At 41.5% G+C, this 18910-nt stretch overlaps 1 protein-coding gene across 1 annotated transcript in view; it reads left to right on the plus strand.

Moving 5' to 3' along the window:
* Positions 1–611: 611 nt before the first annotated feature.
* The window catches only part of gal3st3 (galactose-3-O-sulfotransferase 3), a 54333-nt gene continuing 36034 nt past the window's right edge, over positions 612–18910 (plus strand). Inside the window, exon 1 of the mRNA XM_050066845.1 lies at positions 612–923. The gene's annotated coding sequence lies outside the window, so the exon portion shown is untranslated. The remainder of the gene's footprint in view (positions 924–18910) is intronic.

The raw sequence follows: 18910 nt of genomic DNA on the forward strand, positions 1-18910 counted from the left end.
GAAGGAACATAGTCGCGGCCCTATGGTGTGATCTCTGTAAAAAGAGCTTGTGTGTAGGAACAGAGCTGCTAAATGCTTGCAAACATAACAATCAGTATCCTCAGTAACAACAATAGAATAATGCATGAGGGGGGCCCTGTTCCCGGTGTAGCCTGAGGCCCTCCAATCACTAAATGAGGCCCTGTGCTGCTGAAAATTTACATATCAGTCAGCTATCAAGCTCCAGTTCAAATTCAAATCAACTTTATTTGCATGACAGATGCGTTCATATCGAGGCATGGCAGTACATCTCACTGATGATAAAGAACATGGAGTTTTCTTTGGTTTTAAAGAAGCCACCGTGACTCATGATGTGAACAACATATAAAAGGAGATCACCTGGATCACACTGAGTCACTCCAGGCAAATATCACAGAGCTGTGTCATTGGCACAGTTATGCGAGGGTCCGTTAGGATTGTCCATGCGCGTTAATGTGCGGAGAGGTCCATATGTGCATGCTGTGCGCGTGCGTGAGCCCGACAGTACTCATCCCCGCATCACAGGCGTAAACGCGCGCGCATTGGCTGGAGAGAGACAGAGAGAGAGAGAGAGAGAGAGAGAGAGAGAGAGAGAGGCGGTTTGGTTGCACGAGGAGTCGCGAGGAGCCTCTGATGACAGACAGACAGCAGATCCGCTGCCTCACTGACTGCGACACCTGAACACGCACCGACACCAAACACATGAAGGAGAGCCAACTATAGGCGAGGAAGAGGAGGAGGCTTTCCTAAAAATATAAAGAAGACTCAGAAGAAGAGGAAAAAGAAGAAGAGGAGGAGGAGAGGAGCGGGGGCAGGCAGCAGTCAGCCGGGTGGCCGGGACACGGAGCCGGACCACGGGGGGAGAAATCACCGTCACATCCCATCACTGCTCGGAGATGACAAAGGTGGGTGACGGTGTGTTCCCATTGTGTAATATCAGCATCCCTGTCCTACATGGCGCCTTTAATCCCCACAGTGGAGTAGTAGTAGACATGTCTGGTGTGGTGTAAAGCAGAAAACGGGGCCGGTGTGGCACATTCACAGGCGTTTATGTTTGTTTCGGTTGCGCCGGCGCTCCGCTGCCCTCCCGTCTGGAGACAATTACGCACCGCGGTTTTAATAACACGGATTTACGGCATGACACTTTGTCTCCAGGAGAAATTCCCATCCCGACATGTGTGCCATTTGGAGATGCGCGGCGGAGTGATTTCATCCTCCCTCCCCAAAAATCTAATCTGATCTGGCCCACATTTTGCGAGAGAGAGCTCCTCTTTGAGATTTTTAGTGTTGTTTGTGTCCTGTTACAAGCGTCGTGTGTGTGTTGAGGAGGATGATGAGGGAAGAAGGGAGGAGGAGGAGGGGGGTGTTTATCGTGATCGTCTCCTTGAGCGCCCGAGGCTTGTCTGGATGATTGATTTCGCCTGTTCAGTCAGATTATAAGAGTGTGAACACCTATGCCGGCAAATTAATTAAACTGCACGCGAAGATTAACCAGCGCGAGCCCCCTTTTTATGTGTGTGTGTGTGTGTGAGAGAGAAGAGGGGGGCAACCATTAATGACAAACTATTTATATCCCGTACTGGATGTTGTAACCCCAATTGTTGCATGTGTGTCACGCAGATTTGCCCTCCATTAGTTGATTGCTGTTGCAAGTTGGCTGAAGTTTTTTTTTTGTTTTTCCATCTGCCCTGTTTGGTGCTGCAACATCAATTAAATATTTTGTCAATATGTCATCCAGCTTTGTATTTGCAGCAGATGGCAGGCTGAATGTGGCAGCACTGGAGGACATTGATAATAATGAAGAGCTACAAACAGAGCAGGGAGTAGGACAGGGAAACTGGTTTGACAGTGATGGAGCTCGTTTGATGAAAATCTGCACTGAGCATAATGCTGGGATAATAAGTCTATTAATTTGTTTGCTGTTTGACTGAAATTACAGACATCAATCAAGTCGTGTCAGATTTATTTGTAAAGCGCGAATTCATCTGAATCCAGGAAATCACTTTGGATCAAAAAGAGCAACAGATTCCTTCTTTCAGCACAGACAGCACCAAATATGTCACAGTTAAAGTAGTTTATAAAATAAAAAGTATGACAAAACCACCTCCAGCTCCTCAAATGTAAGACATTTGCTCCTTTTCTCAGTTTCATGTCACTGCGACCTCAGTGTCAGGCTTCAGAAAACAATTGCATGGGTGTAGATGTCAGGGGAAGGAAGCAGGGGACACGTCAGCCACGATATTTAGAACATGCGGCCATTTGTCCCAAGTAGCAGAGGACTTATTTTGGCAAAATTAAAGACACAAATTGCACAAATTGGTGCATAGAATTCAGAATGAAGGAAATTAAGTGTTTGATGCTCAGATTTTTCTGGTGCAGGACCCCCAGACCCTCCATTTCATTTGTGTTGAAACAAAACCTACGAACATGTGTAATGGCACAAAATTTTGCCCCTTTTCTTTGAGTCGTGTCACTGTAAATCGAGTTACATCAGGTTTTTGAGTGTTGGTCGGACAAAACAAGCACTTAGAAGACATCACTTAAAAGGTCCGTGGATTGGTGAAGATTTCAGGGGAGGATGTGTGCATTTGTCCAACTAGCAGAGGACTTTTTTTTTTTGGACAAAATTAAAGACGTTGACAACCTAAATTTCATAAAAGGCGCAACTCTGTGGATACAACTTCAACAGGAAGCAGGAAATTATGTGTTTGGTGCTTGAAATTTTCTGGCAGAGGACCCTCAAAACTCCCATTTCATTTGTTCGTCTTCATTGTTTCATGTCACTGTCAGTCAAGTATCATTGGGTTTTTGTCAACAAGCACTTCCACTTTACCTCACTTCACTTATAAGGCTCCAGAAAACGATGACTGCACAGGTGTAGATTTCAGGAGGGGACGCAAAGGACATGTCCCCCCTTTAGAACATGTGCATGAGTAAAACTGTGATTGCATAGGTGCAGATTGATGCAGAAAAGGCTCTAACTGGTGCATAAAATTCACTTGAATGCAGGAAACTATGTGTCTCATGCTCAAAATTTTCTGGCAGAGGACCTCCAAACCTCCTGTTTCATTTGTTTGCCCCTCCTTTTCGATTAATGACTCAAAGCCTACACCCTTGTGTGATGACATTTTTCACTATTGACACACACATTCATAAATTGTTTGCAGATGTTGGGGAACAATAACCTGTAGACAAATATGAAAAGAGCTCGCATGCTGACGTGTCTCGTTCACAGTCGGTCTTTTGTTTGACATCGTTGTCATCGTTTTGACCCCTCTTTTTTTGTTACATTTTTGAAAATACACCGTTAAGTGTTTATCAGTTGAAATAAAGATATCAAGATGTCACTAATGTGCTTCATTCCCGCTCCTGTCTGTCTGTCTGTCTGTCTGTCTGTCTGTCTGTCTCCTCTCTTTGTGTCCGTCCCTCTCCTCCTATGTGTCTTCAGGAAGTAGGTTAGGAGAAGGGAGGGGAGGTGACTTAATAAACCCTTTTGCGGCAGGTCATTTACAAGCACAGACCTGAAAAGGTTCCTTTTTTTTTCTCCTGGCATGTCCGCAAGAAAGGCACAAGACCGAGTGATGAATGTGTGCTCTGTTTGGAGAATGGCAATGCAGGGAATAACAATGGAGGCGAAGGGGGGTAGAGGAGGTTAGAACAGTGACACACACACTCATAAATAGGGGCTTACACACACTCACGTACACAAAGCGTGTTGAAAAAAGTCAGTATGATAAAGTGTGTTGTGCTGACTAAGATTCACTGCATCGTCGTGTTAAACCTCATCAGAAGAGTCTTTTCAGACTGAGGGCGCCCTTTAAAGGCGAACGCTCTGGGAAAGAGTTTATTTATACAATATTAGACTATGATATACAGCTCTGTGGCTGCTTGCTGCACAGCACAGTGTCCCTGAAGATGCTCCTTTTCAGGCCCTGAGCCAAAAAGGCTGCACTGTTTACAGCTTCCCCCCGGAAGCAAAATGACTCAGAAATGTTGGTATGTGGCATAAATTCCTCCGTTTGTCCGAGTCACCGTCAGGCTGTCTGCAGAGGTTGCCTTGAAGTTGGATGTTTGAAGGTTCAGAGGACAGTAGGGAGAACACCTGAGTACCTCTGAGCGACTGAATCTGTTGATAAATAGAGGCGAACTTAAAGCCTGGTTTTGGAAAGTACTGAAATCAGCCCAATGATGGAACAAAATAAGTTACTTCTTAGATCATCTTTGATCAATGGATGATTAAATAATGCATTTTCAGGCCAGTCGCCTGTTCAGCAAGTGTGGTGGATGGCATGACACCGAGGCGAGACTTCGGTTCCACAGTGCAGACTGTTCAAGACCAACAAACAACAAATCCGGTTGTTTATAGGGAGTCATTCCTGTGTTTTTAACAGCCCTGTAGCCACCAAACATGGGTGTTTTTCTGTGACCTGTTGCTGATTTTCCACTGGAGATTGTTCCACGTAAAGTGTTTGTTTTTGACTGAGACATCACTGCATTTCCAGCCAATAGTGCCACTAAAAGGGGCTGTTTTTAGTAAGACGTCACAGCATTTCCAGCCTGGATAGTGCATCTAAAAGTGTTTGATTTTTACCAAGATATCGCTGCATTTCCTGACAGAATAGTGCCATGAAAAGCAGTTGTCTTTTACTGAGACATTGCTGCATTTCCAGCCGATAGTGCCACTAATAGGGGCTGTTTTTAACAAGACATCGCTGCATATCCAGCCTGGATAGTGCCACAAAAAGTGTTCGATTTTTACCTAGATATCGCTGCTTTACGAGATGGGATAGCGCCACGAAAAGCGGTTGTTTTCCTGAGACATCGCTGTGTTTCCAGGCAGAATAGTGCCATGAAAAGTGGTTGCTTTTAAAGTAGACATTGTTGCATTTCCAGACGGGATAGCGCCACAAAAGGCGGTTGTCTTTTATAGAAACATTGCTGTGTTTCCAACCAGGATGGTGCCATGAAAGGTGGTTGTTTTTTACATAGACAATGTTGCATTTCCAGATTGGAAAGCACCACAAATAGGGGTTGTATTTATTGAGACATTGCTGTGTTTCCAGATGGAATAGTGTCATGACAAACCGCGGTTTTTACAGAGATATTGCTGCATTTCCAGCTGGGACAGTGCCATGAAAACCAGTTTTTCTTAATGAGACATTGACCCCTTCTCCACCTGTGATTGTTCCACCAGAATCATGTTTTTTGTTGAAACATTAAAGTTTCTATATTCTACCTAATAATGTACGGATCCATGGTTCTCAGAAACGTACAACTGCAACATTTTTACTGGCGACTGGATTGCATTTTTCCTCACAAAGTACAAATTCCAAACCTCTGATGATGAGGGTCACAGCCTCACAAAAATATAACAGTTGCTCGCTTTCTCTGTTTCACACCATTATAATTCTTATTTTTGTTTTGGCTGTTAGTCAGGCCAGTAGGGCTGCAATTAACAATTATTTTTGCAATTAACTGACTGTTGACTTCATAAAATAACTTAAAACATACCGAGAAATGCTCATAATTTCCCAGAGCCCAAGGAGAGGTCTTTAAATAAATTGTTTTGTCCCATCAGCAGTAAAACAGAGAAAAGCAGCCAATTGTCATACTTGAGAGTCTGAAATTAGAGAGTGCTTTGAGTTTGTGCTGGAATAATGACTTATATGTGTAATTGATTGTCACATTTGTTGCAAATCAGACAGCTAAGACACTTTGTTGGGCTCTAGCCATTGATTTTACATTTTACAGGATAAAGTTGATAGATGCATGATAATAAGTCGTACAAGCAGCAGAATCAGAGTCAGGTAATTCACACTGATACATTATTTAACCTTTATTTAACCCGCCAGGCTATAAGATGATATTCTTACTCGAGACATGGCGAGGCAAAAACCCTCCTGGTGGTGATTTGGGGAAAAGAAAGGCAACAGAAAACACAACAGTAGCAGAAAAGCTTTGAATGAAAGGAACGGTAAAGCAGCGTAGAGCTCTGACTCTCATGAGAACTTACACAGAGAAAAACAACAAACACCAGCAACTAGAAGAATCATAAAGGAACTCAGATAAAGTGTGTTGTCTTTCTTCTTCTCTGTATGCTTGGTGTAGACAGGAAGTGCTGTATGAGCCGGGTTCACACGATCTTGGGGTGCGGGAGGATGGGATGTTTGTGACTGAGGCTGCCGGGATCAGCAGGTCTTCTTGATGTGTATTAGTGGAGGCCGTGACTGGTGTTTAAGATGGACCTGAGTGATTAGAGCGCTTGTGATTAAAAATTTACTTGCGGGCAACTCGGCTCGCCGCAGAGAACTGAGGGAATGTGTGTGTGTGTGTGTGTGTGTGTGTGTATTTATTCTGCAACGTGTGGATCTAAGCCGAAGCTAGATTAATGCTCCATGTTAACAAACCTCTTGGTATGACTCTGGCCAGCCGGCGGAAACACACACATACAATCACACACACCATCCACTTGATCCCCTGCTGGGTTAATGCGGGCCATGAGAGACCCTCCTTGCAGCAGAACATAAGCGCACACACGCACACACGCACACACGCACACACACAAACAAACATTTGAACACCGGCCAACTTTCAGCCACTTTGATGCATTAGTGCAAAGGTGCATTTTCGTCTCATTGTGCCTCTGGGGGCCAAATTGATTTTGATGTGCAGGCGTGCTCGTGCACACAAAAAATGCTACTGTATTTCAGATTAGAGGTGAGATTAGAGGTGATACATACATAGAGGGGGTGTGTGAAGTTGAAAATGACCTCTTATCCCCACTTATTATCCAGTCAAATTGATCTCCTAGAGAGCCCAGCTGAATAAGAGACATCAGCAAGACTTTGTTCTCAAATGTTTAACAAAGAGGCAAAGGCTTAAAATGTTTTCAAATGATGAAAATGTTTTCTAAAGCGTTCCTCATCCCATGTCAAAAATTAAAAAGGCTTTTACTGCGGCGACGCTTGTCAGCTGTGGTTCTGACCGGTGCCAGATGAAGACAGATGGACGAGGGTTTTGTCAGGGTCTGGGCCCAGCTCCAGGGAGCTGCCCTTGGTGCGAAGGTTTTTCATCTACTTGTAGATGTCCGACAGCCAGATTCCAGCAGACCCCGGATTAAAATGGTCTGGGCAGGAAGATTACGGGGAGCAAAGTCCTGTATCTGGATGGCCCTGCTGTTCCTGCACAACACGAAATGCATTATTTATTATTAATACTGAGAGCATCTTGGTTTGGTTGTCATTGTTATGGTCGGACAAACTTCTCTGTGGCAGAGTCCTCCCTGGTTCACCACTCTGACAAAATCAAAAGCCTGACCTTGATTTTTTTTAAGACTGTGAGTATCTGATCTTCAGTGCTGCAGTGAACCAAAGCATAGAGTGTGTATAACTCTGACATCTGGAATCATTTACAGTTTCCTTTATAGATACCTGATACTGATAATAGATAATTGTTGTATTTGTCTTTATTGTCTTATCGTTGACCAAGGTTCAGTTCAAGCATCTTTTTAGGACTATATACACTATAATGTAACTGTAAATTAAAACATAGATTTTTTTTCTACCTCATGAGTGTAGTTCTCAGAAACCTTTTTCAGCCTGAAGTAGTTCCCGCAGACATTTCTTTCAGACTGCCCAAACAACCTCCAGCAATAAGCAAGAAAGACCCTGGCAAAATATAGACATTCAGACACAAGCACAGCTTAATATGGATAAAACGGGTTAATATGTTTTTATGTAGAAAAACACAAATGGTTCTTGATCTTGGAAACAGCAGTTGAGAAAACAACCTCCTGAAAAGGTCAGTTTAGTAGCTCTTCTGGAGCTTTCAATCACACCACATGATCTTCATTAGCAGATCTACATAGACGTGCAGCACAAGCCCCTTTCACACTGCATCTTCAAGGCGAGAATTTCACGCTGTCATGCCGCCGTGTCATTCTGTATAAAAGGTACAATAGCGAAATGGGGACAGAGTTGTCTCGCCTGTGAGCCCGCATCAGATGTGGTAACAGACCAGAAACAATGGAGTGTGAGCATGAGTGTGACATTTTGTCGTGTTATTCGTGGACATCTTATTTGTGCGACCTACTACAGGAGATTTAAATGTGGGTAGCAGTTAGCGACTAACTCAAAGAAGAAGAACAGCAGCTGAAAAGGTTGACAACTTGGGAAAACAATGAGGTCCGGGAGCGCCTTACCCACTGAGCAGAGGACGAGATCAGCTTCTGTATAGTAGAGACAGTAAATCATTGTCATTGTAGTGTTATGCCCAAACACACATATTATATGTCACACTAGAGGCCAACGCTATTCCGTGATGCCGGCATGCTATCTAATATCACACACTTGAGTGACATGATGCCACCATTGTTTGGTTCTGTGTAAAAATGCAATGGCGACATGAAGAAGGGACTTCGTAGTGACCCTATAGCACAATATCTGTTTATTCAGTTTTTAGGTTTGCTTTGTTCGGCAGTGTACGCAGCATGTGGTTAGGTTAAGGCAACAAAAGTAGGCTACTTTGCTGGGTTTCTAAAATGGATCAGGGCATGGGTAAACGTCTGTTTGTTACAAACGTAACGTGGCTTATGTCATCCACTTGTGATGTATGTACATCATATACTATGAGATCTATGCAACAACATAGGTAGTTAAAATAACTCAACACTGTCTCCTGGGTGAAAGTCCTGTGTCTGACTCATCTGTCCCTGACCCTGACAACTTTACTGTTCGGACGTTCTTGTTCTTTATCCTACATCACTTGCCCTGAGCATCTAATATTGAGTCCAGTGTGTTGGTATCTGATACCAAGAGCCACTGACCAAGAGTTGGTATTTGAAGATTCGGAAAAGAAAACAGGTTAGGACATTAAGTCCTTACTGTGCTCAGTGAGAACATCAGCAAGGCAAAGAAGGTAGTACATGTGATATGATCGAAAGCTCCGGAAGAGCTCCCTGATGGACCACATAATCTAAACAAACCACAATATTAAGAACAAATGTTGCCATTCATGCCAATCAATTTATGATTATACTTAATCTGATTTAGATAATCGGATAAGCTGTTCCGTTATTGCTGTTAATCGCATTAGGGCGAATTATTGGTGTGCACCCAAACCCAATGTCATGTTTATTGTTTTAGGTTTTAAATTTGGTTCCTAATCTTTCATTGATTGAGGGTTTTCTAACTTTGTCCCGCCTGAAACCTGAAGTAAAATAAGGTAGAGGTACAGCTGGCGTATCCTGGTGTGGATCACAGCTCGGATTGAAGAAGTTGGGCGCTGTATTTACGTCTTGCATTGCCCTACTAGTGGTGCTGTTCCCATGAACTCTTAGGAAACACAAACCCCTCTGAGGAGAGAAAGACAAGGCTTATACAGCAAAGAAAGCCACATCAAACAAGGCACAGTCGTCCAGGGGAACAAATGAGACTGGTCAGTGAGGACATACTGTGTTAGCTATCAACTTTAGCGTCTGTACGAGCAACTGGATACATTATCTATAGAATCCGTCACAGATAGAATCCAGAAACCAGATCCTACACACTGAATGTCTCTGCTCAGTGCCTGTGTTCAGTGAAGGGCTTCAACAGAGAGACCTGGGTTCTACAAAAGCACAACACCACTGGCTTTTAAAAGATGTGCAGTATATGATAAGGAACTTTATCATTGTTGTCTGGCTTTAATAGTGTCTTTCTCTGTGCCTCCCCTGAGTAAACCTTTGCTGGAAATCTTCAAACTGAGCTTCCCTTTTATCACAATGCATCATATTACTTCTTATTCAACGGCCCGCAAGGTGAAAGCTGAAACTCTTGGACAAGGATTAATAGGGACACCTTCAAGGCCTGAACAGTGCTGACAAATGCATTGCTATATTTTAGTGGACACTGTAATCTTTAGATGAGTTTGGCATAAATGCAGACATATCCATTTTTCATTTTCTTTCAGAAAGGATTAAGAAAATCATTTTATGGGTAAAAGCAATGCTTATAGTGCAAAAGAGTATAAGGGCCACATTGAGAGAAAAAACAGATTTCAAGAATGAAGTCATAATATTACGTGAATAAAGTTGTATTCAGAAAAGAAGTAGTAATATTAAGAGAAGAAAGTCATAATTTAATGAGAATAAAGTCTCACTATCTCAAGAAAAAAAGTTGTAATATTACGAGAGTAAAGTCGTAATTTAAGAAGAATAAAGTCAAACAAGGAAATTTTAAAAAAAAGTCGTAATAAGAAGTGAGAAAAAAGTCGTAGTATTATGAGAATAAAGTTGTAATTTCAGGAGAATGATGTATTACTTTTTTTTTTTTTAAAGTCATCATTTAAAAGAATAAAGTCAAAATTTCGGTAGACCAAAGTCATACAGTTTAGTGCAGTAACCGTTTTGGCCACATTCTTACATACAGCGCCTTCAAGTCATACTATTTTAATAAAAAAGTGGTAATATTTCAAGAATGAAGTCGTTATTTCAGGAGAATAAAGTCATACTATTTTAATTAAAAGACGTTGTAATGTTATGATAATAAAGTCTGAATTTCAGGAGGATAAAGTCATACTATTTCAAGAAAAAAGTTGTAGTATTACGAGAATAAAGTCGAAATTTCAGGACAATAAAGTCATACTAATTTAAGAAAAAAGTTGTAATATTAAGAGGAAAATAGTTCTGATAATAAGTGATTAAACTCGTAAATTTACAATAAAAAACGTGTGGATTTATGCCAGCAAGTCCAGTGACATAGTCTGACTTGTGGAGGACTTGTGGTGGATGGATGCTTTATGCATGGGACTTTAAAACCAGAGTCTGGAGTTAGAGTCTTGTGTAAAGGTAACTTTGCTTAACCGTTTTTAGATTGAGTTGACTGATTGATATATATTTTTTTTATATATCTGATGGTGCAAGGCAGCCCAGGAGGGACATCCACCTGATGGCCATAGTTCATTCTCATTGAATTACCACTTTTTTTTCTCTTGATATTACGACTTTATCCTCAGAAATGTCAGGGTTTTTTTCTCCTTGTGGCCCAAAACTTGATTGTAAAATACTTGAGATTGTTTTTGCAATAACACTTCAGATCCCTTATGTTTTTTTTATTTCTTAATACGCTGGAATGGTTTATTTTAAGATACCTGGATCAGTCGGATAACAGGCTGCACAAACTCAATTGAGTCATGCTTTTGAGTTAGATTTCTGTTCCTTTTCCTTGTGATTAATTTTCTTTCATTTCCTCTGTTTGGCCAACACCGTTTCATCCTGAAACGATATGTTTGGCCTAATAAACAGGAGGAACTTAATGAGTGTGTTGAGCTGCCCAGGCAGGTGAGTAAAAGCCTCTGTTAAGTGCTAAAGGTGTTTCCTCTGGAGTCGTACAAACCCTGCCAGTGTTAGTTAGAGAAGCCCGCTGGGGCAGACAGGAATGTTTTGAACCTGCAGAGTGTGTGTGTGTCTGTGTGTGTTCCTGTGGTATGCTCATTACCTGTGTGTATGTGTGAAAGTAATTGTGAGTTTATGCTTGGCTATGTGTGTGCACATGTGCTTTATTTATTCACACCAGTGTCTGTGTGTGTTTTGGTGGAGGGGAGGTGTAGAGGGCGCCCTCCCCTGGGGGTTCTAGTCTGGCCCCTTAATTAATCCGGTTTCTGGCCAGAGGATCTCTGTTATCAGGCCATTACAGAGAGCCTGGCTGCGTCCTAACAGCACGATCCCAGAGAGCAGAACACAGGTACACACACAGAAACACACACTTCTATACTTGTCAGGACACTCACTGATACTAAAGCATTTCCTAGCCCAAAAGAACAAATCCTGTTTCACACAACTTGTGTCTTGGTTTTCAAAATTTTGGCATCCAATTTGGAAACATGGAGGCAACGCTGAAGGCAGCAGTCGGGTTACCAAACAGGCTGACACAAACCCTCAAGTTAGTAAAGCTTATTTTGAAGTCAAAGTAGTGCTGCCAGAGCGCACTGGAATGATGCTGCTGGAAATAGAATAATTCGTTTGCATAATCTGTTTTTTTAAGCACAAGAAGATCCAATCATCACTAAAGCATATGTCATACAAGAGAGCCAATAAAAACAAATGGAATGGTCAAAGTTGTCTTAAAGACTGAAATACAATGTTTATTGCATAATAATGTATGGGTAGAAAATCCTCACGTCACATACATTAAAATCAAATGGTGCGGAGTAGACGTTACCTCAGTTAGTTAGTTTATAGCCCCCTTAAAAGAGCTTACCAAAAGAATCAATATCAATTTAAGTGTATATGTTTGGAATACTTTCATTGCATTACCTTGCCACCAGAAAATCTTTTCTGATGGGTAACGGCCATTTTACCTTGGAGAATGCCAAGTTGCTGGTGTACCGCAGTGTTGATTGGTAAGTGTGTAAGGTAAAGCAGAGCAAATATTCAAATGTAGCGTACATTTACACCGATGTCTTTTAACAAAGTTTCGTAATCTCACAGATGTCCTTTCGCCCCAAGTGATAAATTGTATAAATCCAGTATATCTTGTGTCATTCCGCTTTCTTTGTCTTCTGTGCTGGGATGTAAGTTAAATCTGGCAGTGGCCGGTCACAAACAGGGCTAATCTTATCCTAACCTCAATTTAAGATTCACCCTAAGAAACGAGTGTTATCCCTCAAACTGTCCTGTAAAGTGGACTGGCCAAAATCTCCCTTCAAATTCTCATTTTCAAACTCCACAGTCCTCACACAGATAGAAGAGCAAGACCACAGACAGACACAAAAACACACACAGATGCACACAAATAAAAGCAAGTATGGCACAGAAACATAGTAAATACAGGTGTTCAAGCAGTCAGATAAACAAATTGGCATAGCCACACACTAATTGCACACACACTAAAAAAAGCCTTCACTGCATGCACAAATACAATACTCACTCACAGGCATCGACACACACATACTTACAAATGCGGTCCCAACACGCTCACGAACACACAATCTCTTTCACAAAAACACTCCTTTTCTTTAACTTTTCCTGAAACACACTTCAGTTCGGCCGGCTGTTAAGGAGTCTGGGTGCTGGGTTGAGATGCTTGAGCGGCCTGTGAAATCTGATTACAGTCTTACACAGCTTCGCTCGGCGGCAGGAGGGCGATCGCTGTTACTGCCGCCTCACCTGCGCCGTCTGGCTGCACCTCCACCTGATAGGCTATTCCTTTCCCCCTCTGTGGGTCTCTCTGTCTCTGTGCATCACTACCCTGTATAATGGTGCTACATGCTGGCCCAGTAGTTAGGTGGGTTCTCCTGTTGCTTAAAGGTCACATGTTTCATCACATCCCCTGAAACAGCTGGCATGTTCTGCGAAGGTGGTCTTGAGCAAGACTAAAATATAAAAGGAAAAGTGCACTTATGAAAAGGGTACTACACTTCCATGTGGGTAATGTGTGTGAATGAGCTGTGGTTAACCTCCCTCCATCTAACCAGTGCTTAGATATCCTTCCTTTCCCCCCACATGCCTATTTCTCGCCTCAAATGTTTTCATAAACATGTTTTTGCTGAATATTTAACTGTAAGAGATCAACATCATTTCTTGCGAGCCATTATTTCAAATGGACATGTTCGCATTACGTCAACCACAAGTGGAAGCGTTTAGTAGTTTTAGGTTTTCTCTGTCTTTAAAAGCGACCCTTTTGTCTTTTTCTCTGGGTCTGTAGCACCAATTTAAAAAGTATTTGCGTCTTTCTACTGCATCCTAGTTTTATTAAAAGGCAACCTTTTCAGTGGTAAAATGCCCCTCTAAGAGAATTTTGTCATAAGACATGTTCTGTTTTTAGCATAATGTGCAGCTTTTTCTTGATTTGTGGCTGATGTGTCAAATTCAGCATCAAAATGTTAGTCATTTTCAAAATAATAGGTTCTTGACTCCAGGCAGAAGACGACAAAAGCAGATTAATTACTTTTAATTTTCTGGGATAAAATGGAAACTGTGACTGGCTTATTTTATCAGCTGTAGCTAGCAAACATTAGCTAATTAAGCGTACACATTACATCAACATTATCATTTTGTTAAGCTAACATTTTCAGTTTCCTAATGAAGCCAACGCAGGAGTTTGCAATGAAATAAGCAGTTTCCTAAAAAAAAAAAAAAAAAAAAAAAAAAAAAGCTAATGTAGGCGTTTGCTGTTAAGCTGACGTTATCAGTTTCCTAATAAAGCTAACATAGGAGTTTGCCTTTTAACTAACATTATTAGTTTCCTACTGCAGCTAATGTAGGCATTTCCTGTGAAGCTAACATTATTAGTCCTAATTAAGCTAACGTATGGGTTTGCTAATTAAGCTAACAGTTGCTTAAATGATTTTTCAAGCTACTAATCTACATGCTAATCTTTACAAATTATTAGTGTTGGGAATTTTACATTTGAAATGCAATAGGCTACAGATTACTAGTTATCCTGTTACATTTAATAAGTAATACCTATTTGAATTACTTCTTTAAAGTAATGTAACTTATTACATTTGTTTAGTTTTTGATTACTTTTTCAACAAGTGTTTTAAACTTTACTATAAAGCTGACAGATGTCTGGAAATGGCTCTGCCAAAAGAAAGAAAACTAGTGATCACTAACATTTTGATTACTAATTGTAATTTAATTACATTTTTCTCAGTAACTGTAATTGATTAAAATTACATTTATTCTCTAATTTAATTACATTTACATCTCAATAGTTGACGAAACCTAAAGCTTGCCGTACAGTTCAACAGGCAATTAATTGAAGTAGAAGATGGCAACAATTGAATTGGGTTTTTTTTGGTCATGGTCTGAGCAAGATGGCTTCATTTAAATCTCATGTAGTTACTGCTTTGCATTACGTTGTTTCTGCATGTCTACATTAGGGGGTGAACAAATTTCTTCAACTTAAATGCAGAGGATAATCACTGTAATAAATGGAAAGACACGAGATCACCAGTAACAGCAAAAGGCTTATTTGAGAAAGTCAAACCATGAAAATGAACCATGTGGACTGCCACATTTGTTCGACGTCTGGTGTTTCTGCAACTTTCGATGACCTATTTTCTCTTGGTTCAACACATTTTCTCTCTTTTTCTCTCATCTGTCTGATCATCTGCTGTCCGAATAGCTCTGTTTTTCCACAGGCTTTTTGCAGCCATCGCTGCCTTATTTCCTGTCTTCAGTGACACATTCGAATATCACCCCCAGCGTGATCTATAACTGTAAATAGGAGAAAAGACAGTTGTATTTTCATTGCCATTTTATATTTTGTTTTTATGTAACTCAGTTTTGTCCCACCTCATTTACCTCAATTCATTTTTTTAATTTTTTTGTTACATATTTCAACGATCCACGGATAAGCAAGGCATTCATCCTTCTTCTTTCTCTTGCCAAAAAAATACTCCTTGACTTATTTTTTATCCTGTCTCCCTTACTTTTTTCCCTTCTCTCTCCATTCTCGCCTCTCTTGCTTGACACCAAAGTTTCGCTGCAGGCAGCGTGCCATCTGCTTTTGACATTTTTAGAATGAGAGAACTTGTGAGAACAGCGTGTTTATTATTCCATTGTGGTTAATTATTCAAACTCTGGCTCTCTGGTTCTCCGGCTCTGCGTTCAGAGCGGTCGGCTATCTGGAGGCTTCGCCTCGACACAAAGCAGGACTCTCTGTGAAGAATCCGGAATTTGGAATCCATCGTTCCGATTCCGTTCTGCTCCGGTCCGGAAGTGACAGTTTGAGCCGACACCAGAATGCTCCCATTGTCCAGTCCAGCAGTTATCCTTTGACCTCTCTGCTGCTGCTGAGTGCCACAGCCTGAGCCTCAAAGACATTACAGCCACATGGGAGTAGTGACATATTCACAACAAGCCATCTTGCCTGTCGCACTCATAGCAGAGGGACTCTTTGTCAGTGGCGACCAGCCAATAGACACATACGGTGTTCCACCGGCCACGAATCTTAAATTAGAGGCAGTTATTTTTAAACATTTAAATTGAGCATATCAACTAGTATTTTATGCATATTAATATTATTTCAAGTTATACAGTATAAAATTTAACACAAAAATGAGTCACTCACTTTTACTAAACTTATGAATACCACAAACAGCTTAAACTATCATAGCAAAACACAATATTTGTGCTACTTGTGCAGATTAAAATTGCAAATATACAAAAGTCATACTCCTGGGGATTGAAATTAGGTATGCAGCCGAGTGTGAAGCAGTTGTTATAGATTCAGTAACCTTAAGTCTGAGGCCATGGATCTTTGCTGGAAAACAGTGGTTTTCAGTTACTGCACCAAGTAAAGGACTTCAAGTATCTCAGCATTGAGATGGTTTGGTGCAGCGTCGGCAGTGATGCGGACATTGCACCATACTATCCTGGTGGATAACCTGAAGAGGAGACTGAGCTGGAAGGCAATGCCCTCAATTTACGAGTCTGGCTACAACCCTCACCTATAGTCATGAACTTTAGGTACTGACTGCAAGAATGAGACTGCGAGTACAAGCGGCCAAAATGAGTTTCCTCCTTATGGTGTCTGGGCTCAGCCATAGAGGTAGGGTGAGGAGCTCTGAAATCCGGAGGGAGCTCAGAGTAAAGCCACTGCTTCATTGTGCTGAAAGGGGCTGGTTTAGGTGGTTCGGGCATTTGACCAGGATGCCTCCTGAGCGCCTCCTGTTAGAGGTTTTACAGGTGCACCCAACTGGTAGGAGGCCCTGGAGTTGACCCAGAACATGGTGGAGGGATTATGTCTCGCCTGGGAACGCCTCTGGATCCTCAAATAGGAGCTAAAAAACACTGATGGAAAAATGGATGGATGGATAAAATTCAGTTCACATGTCATAATCTCCTCTTAAAAGTTTTTCCTTTGTCTTTGATGTCATTGAATCAATTTGCCAGGTCTAATCAGAACTGGACATCCTCTCTGCCTATCCCTCTCACTAATTACTCCGCAAGTTATCCTGAAATACCAACCACAATATTTTGGCTTACTTGCTTTTTAATTTCCCAATTATCACCGCAGACGCAACCAGAATTAACCAGGGACCTCTCTTCTATCAGTATGATAAACGGGGTGATTCACTTGCCTCAACGATAATCAACAAACTAGACACCCAATTAAGCCCATTTGACCCAATCATAATTGGGCATTAACGAGGACGCCGCCTTCTCGTGCGCTATCTAATTGCTTGCAGGATTTCCACTATCAGAGCGATGTTATATTGATCTAGCACGCATTGATCGTGCTTATTGCTGTTTGCACGGGGGCTTATCTGCTCATTAGCCTATGTTGTGGTTGTAAATGCAGCAACATGGGTGTATAGATGGCAAGGGTTAGGGTTCAGCGTCAGGGGTAATGGCATCGGTTTTCAAGATCAGATCTTGTCTATTGAATGTTGTTTGCTTGCTATTGCACTTTTTTTTTTTAAGAACTGTTTTGCGATGTGGTCGATTTTGTTTACCTCACAAAGCACCTTAACACACCATGAGTGCAATCATTTTTGCATAGAAGTACTAATTAAAGTCTGGCACTGTTGGTTTCTGCTCCAGGTTTATTGGTTTCATCCACCATATGGCTGTCCTTGTTACAGTATGTACATCCTAATTGCATGAATCTGATCAACTAAGATAAGCATGCATGGCCAGTTGTAAATTTACCTGTCATCTCAGCCTTCACTGCTGCTATCAAGCATAGACTGTAATGAGGTACAGGGCTGTAGTGGTGAAGGAAATAGTGTTAGTAAGTACCCAGGGCCCCAACATCAGAGGGGCCTTTACTGATGCTGAGGACTTAAGGTAAATCATGTCATTTAAAAAATTAGTAAAACTAGGCTACAAAAAAAGATAAAAAGAAAGACAGGCGCGAGAAAGAAAATGAAAGGGAAGCAGCTGCTGGTAGAATTTTTCATGAGAGAAAGATTGGAGCACTAAACTTGCGAGCAGTTTTTCAGAATGATTGAATACAGCCTGCAAAGGGCAGGACAGCAGCTGTCAGCTATGCTTGCAGACTTTTGAAATATAACCATTTTACTATCGTTTTTACAAACAATACTGATGCACATAAAGCTTCAGCAGCATCAGAAAAGTTTCATAACTTTAGCCTTACTCGCACGGGACTAGTACTATCTGGGGAACCCATGTGATTTAGAAGTTACCCCTCCACGTCTGTTTCGTGCGGCGCATTTGCACGGGATAAATCAAGTCTGTATTTGACTCGAATTTACTGACATTATGCCCTGGATATGATGCACTCAGTGATTCGTAACTCCACTCTACACAACACAGAAACACTACACAGCACTGCTACCGGAGATGTACAGTGTTAACTTCCTCTTTTTCTTATTTTAAAGTGTGGGTTGAATGAACTGAATCGATTCTGCCTCACATTTTCATGTCATCCTTCTCATCATCGTTGAAGTTTTTGCTCTTCTGATGAATTCAAGCTCGCTGTTTCTATGATACGTCTGCATGTTGGGTAATGAGATGATGCACCTGTAATGCTGTCATAACTTTCATTTATACCACCAACACAGCCTCCATTATTCTTGACGGGGCTAATGTTACCACATGACCTTTGTGTTTGGTGAAATATGGTTGGTTATTTGAGGTGAAACTTTCCCTTAACATAATAAGTGGCAGATTTGCACAGGATTGAGATCACAAATGACCTTTGCAATTGACCCTTCGCTAAGTCCCGCCCCTGGACGCAGACTGGCCAATCATAACATAGCATCAGGCCGGCTCAGACCAGGATCCAGCACCAACACAGCTGTGCTCCATTGACTCTAATGCAATTGTTTCAGATTTCCTTCATTTTCAGGCTGGTTTTGTGGATTTGGAGCTAAATGTTGTGCCTGGGGCACGTCGTGTATTAATGACACTCGTTACCTGGAGAGGTTGGAAAAAGATATA

This window comes from Epinephelus moara, chromosome 17 (genome assembly GCF_006386435.1).
Source record: "Epinephelus moara isolate mb chromosome 17, YSFRI_EMoa_1.0, whole genome shotgun sequence".
Lineage (NCBI taxonomy): Eukaryota > Metazoa > Chordata > Actinopteri > Perciformes > Serranidae > Epinephelus > Epinephelus moara.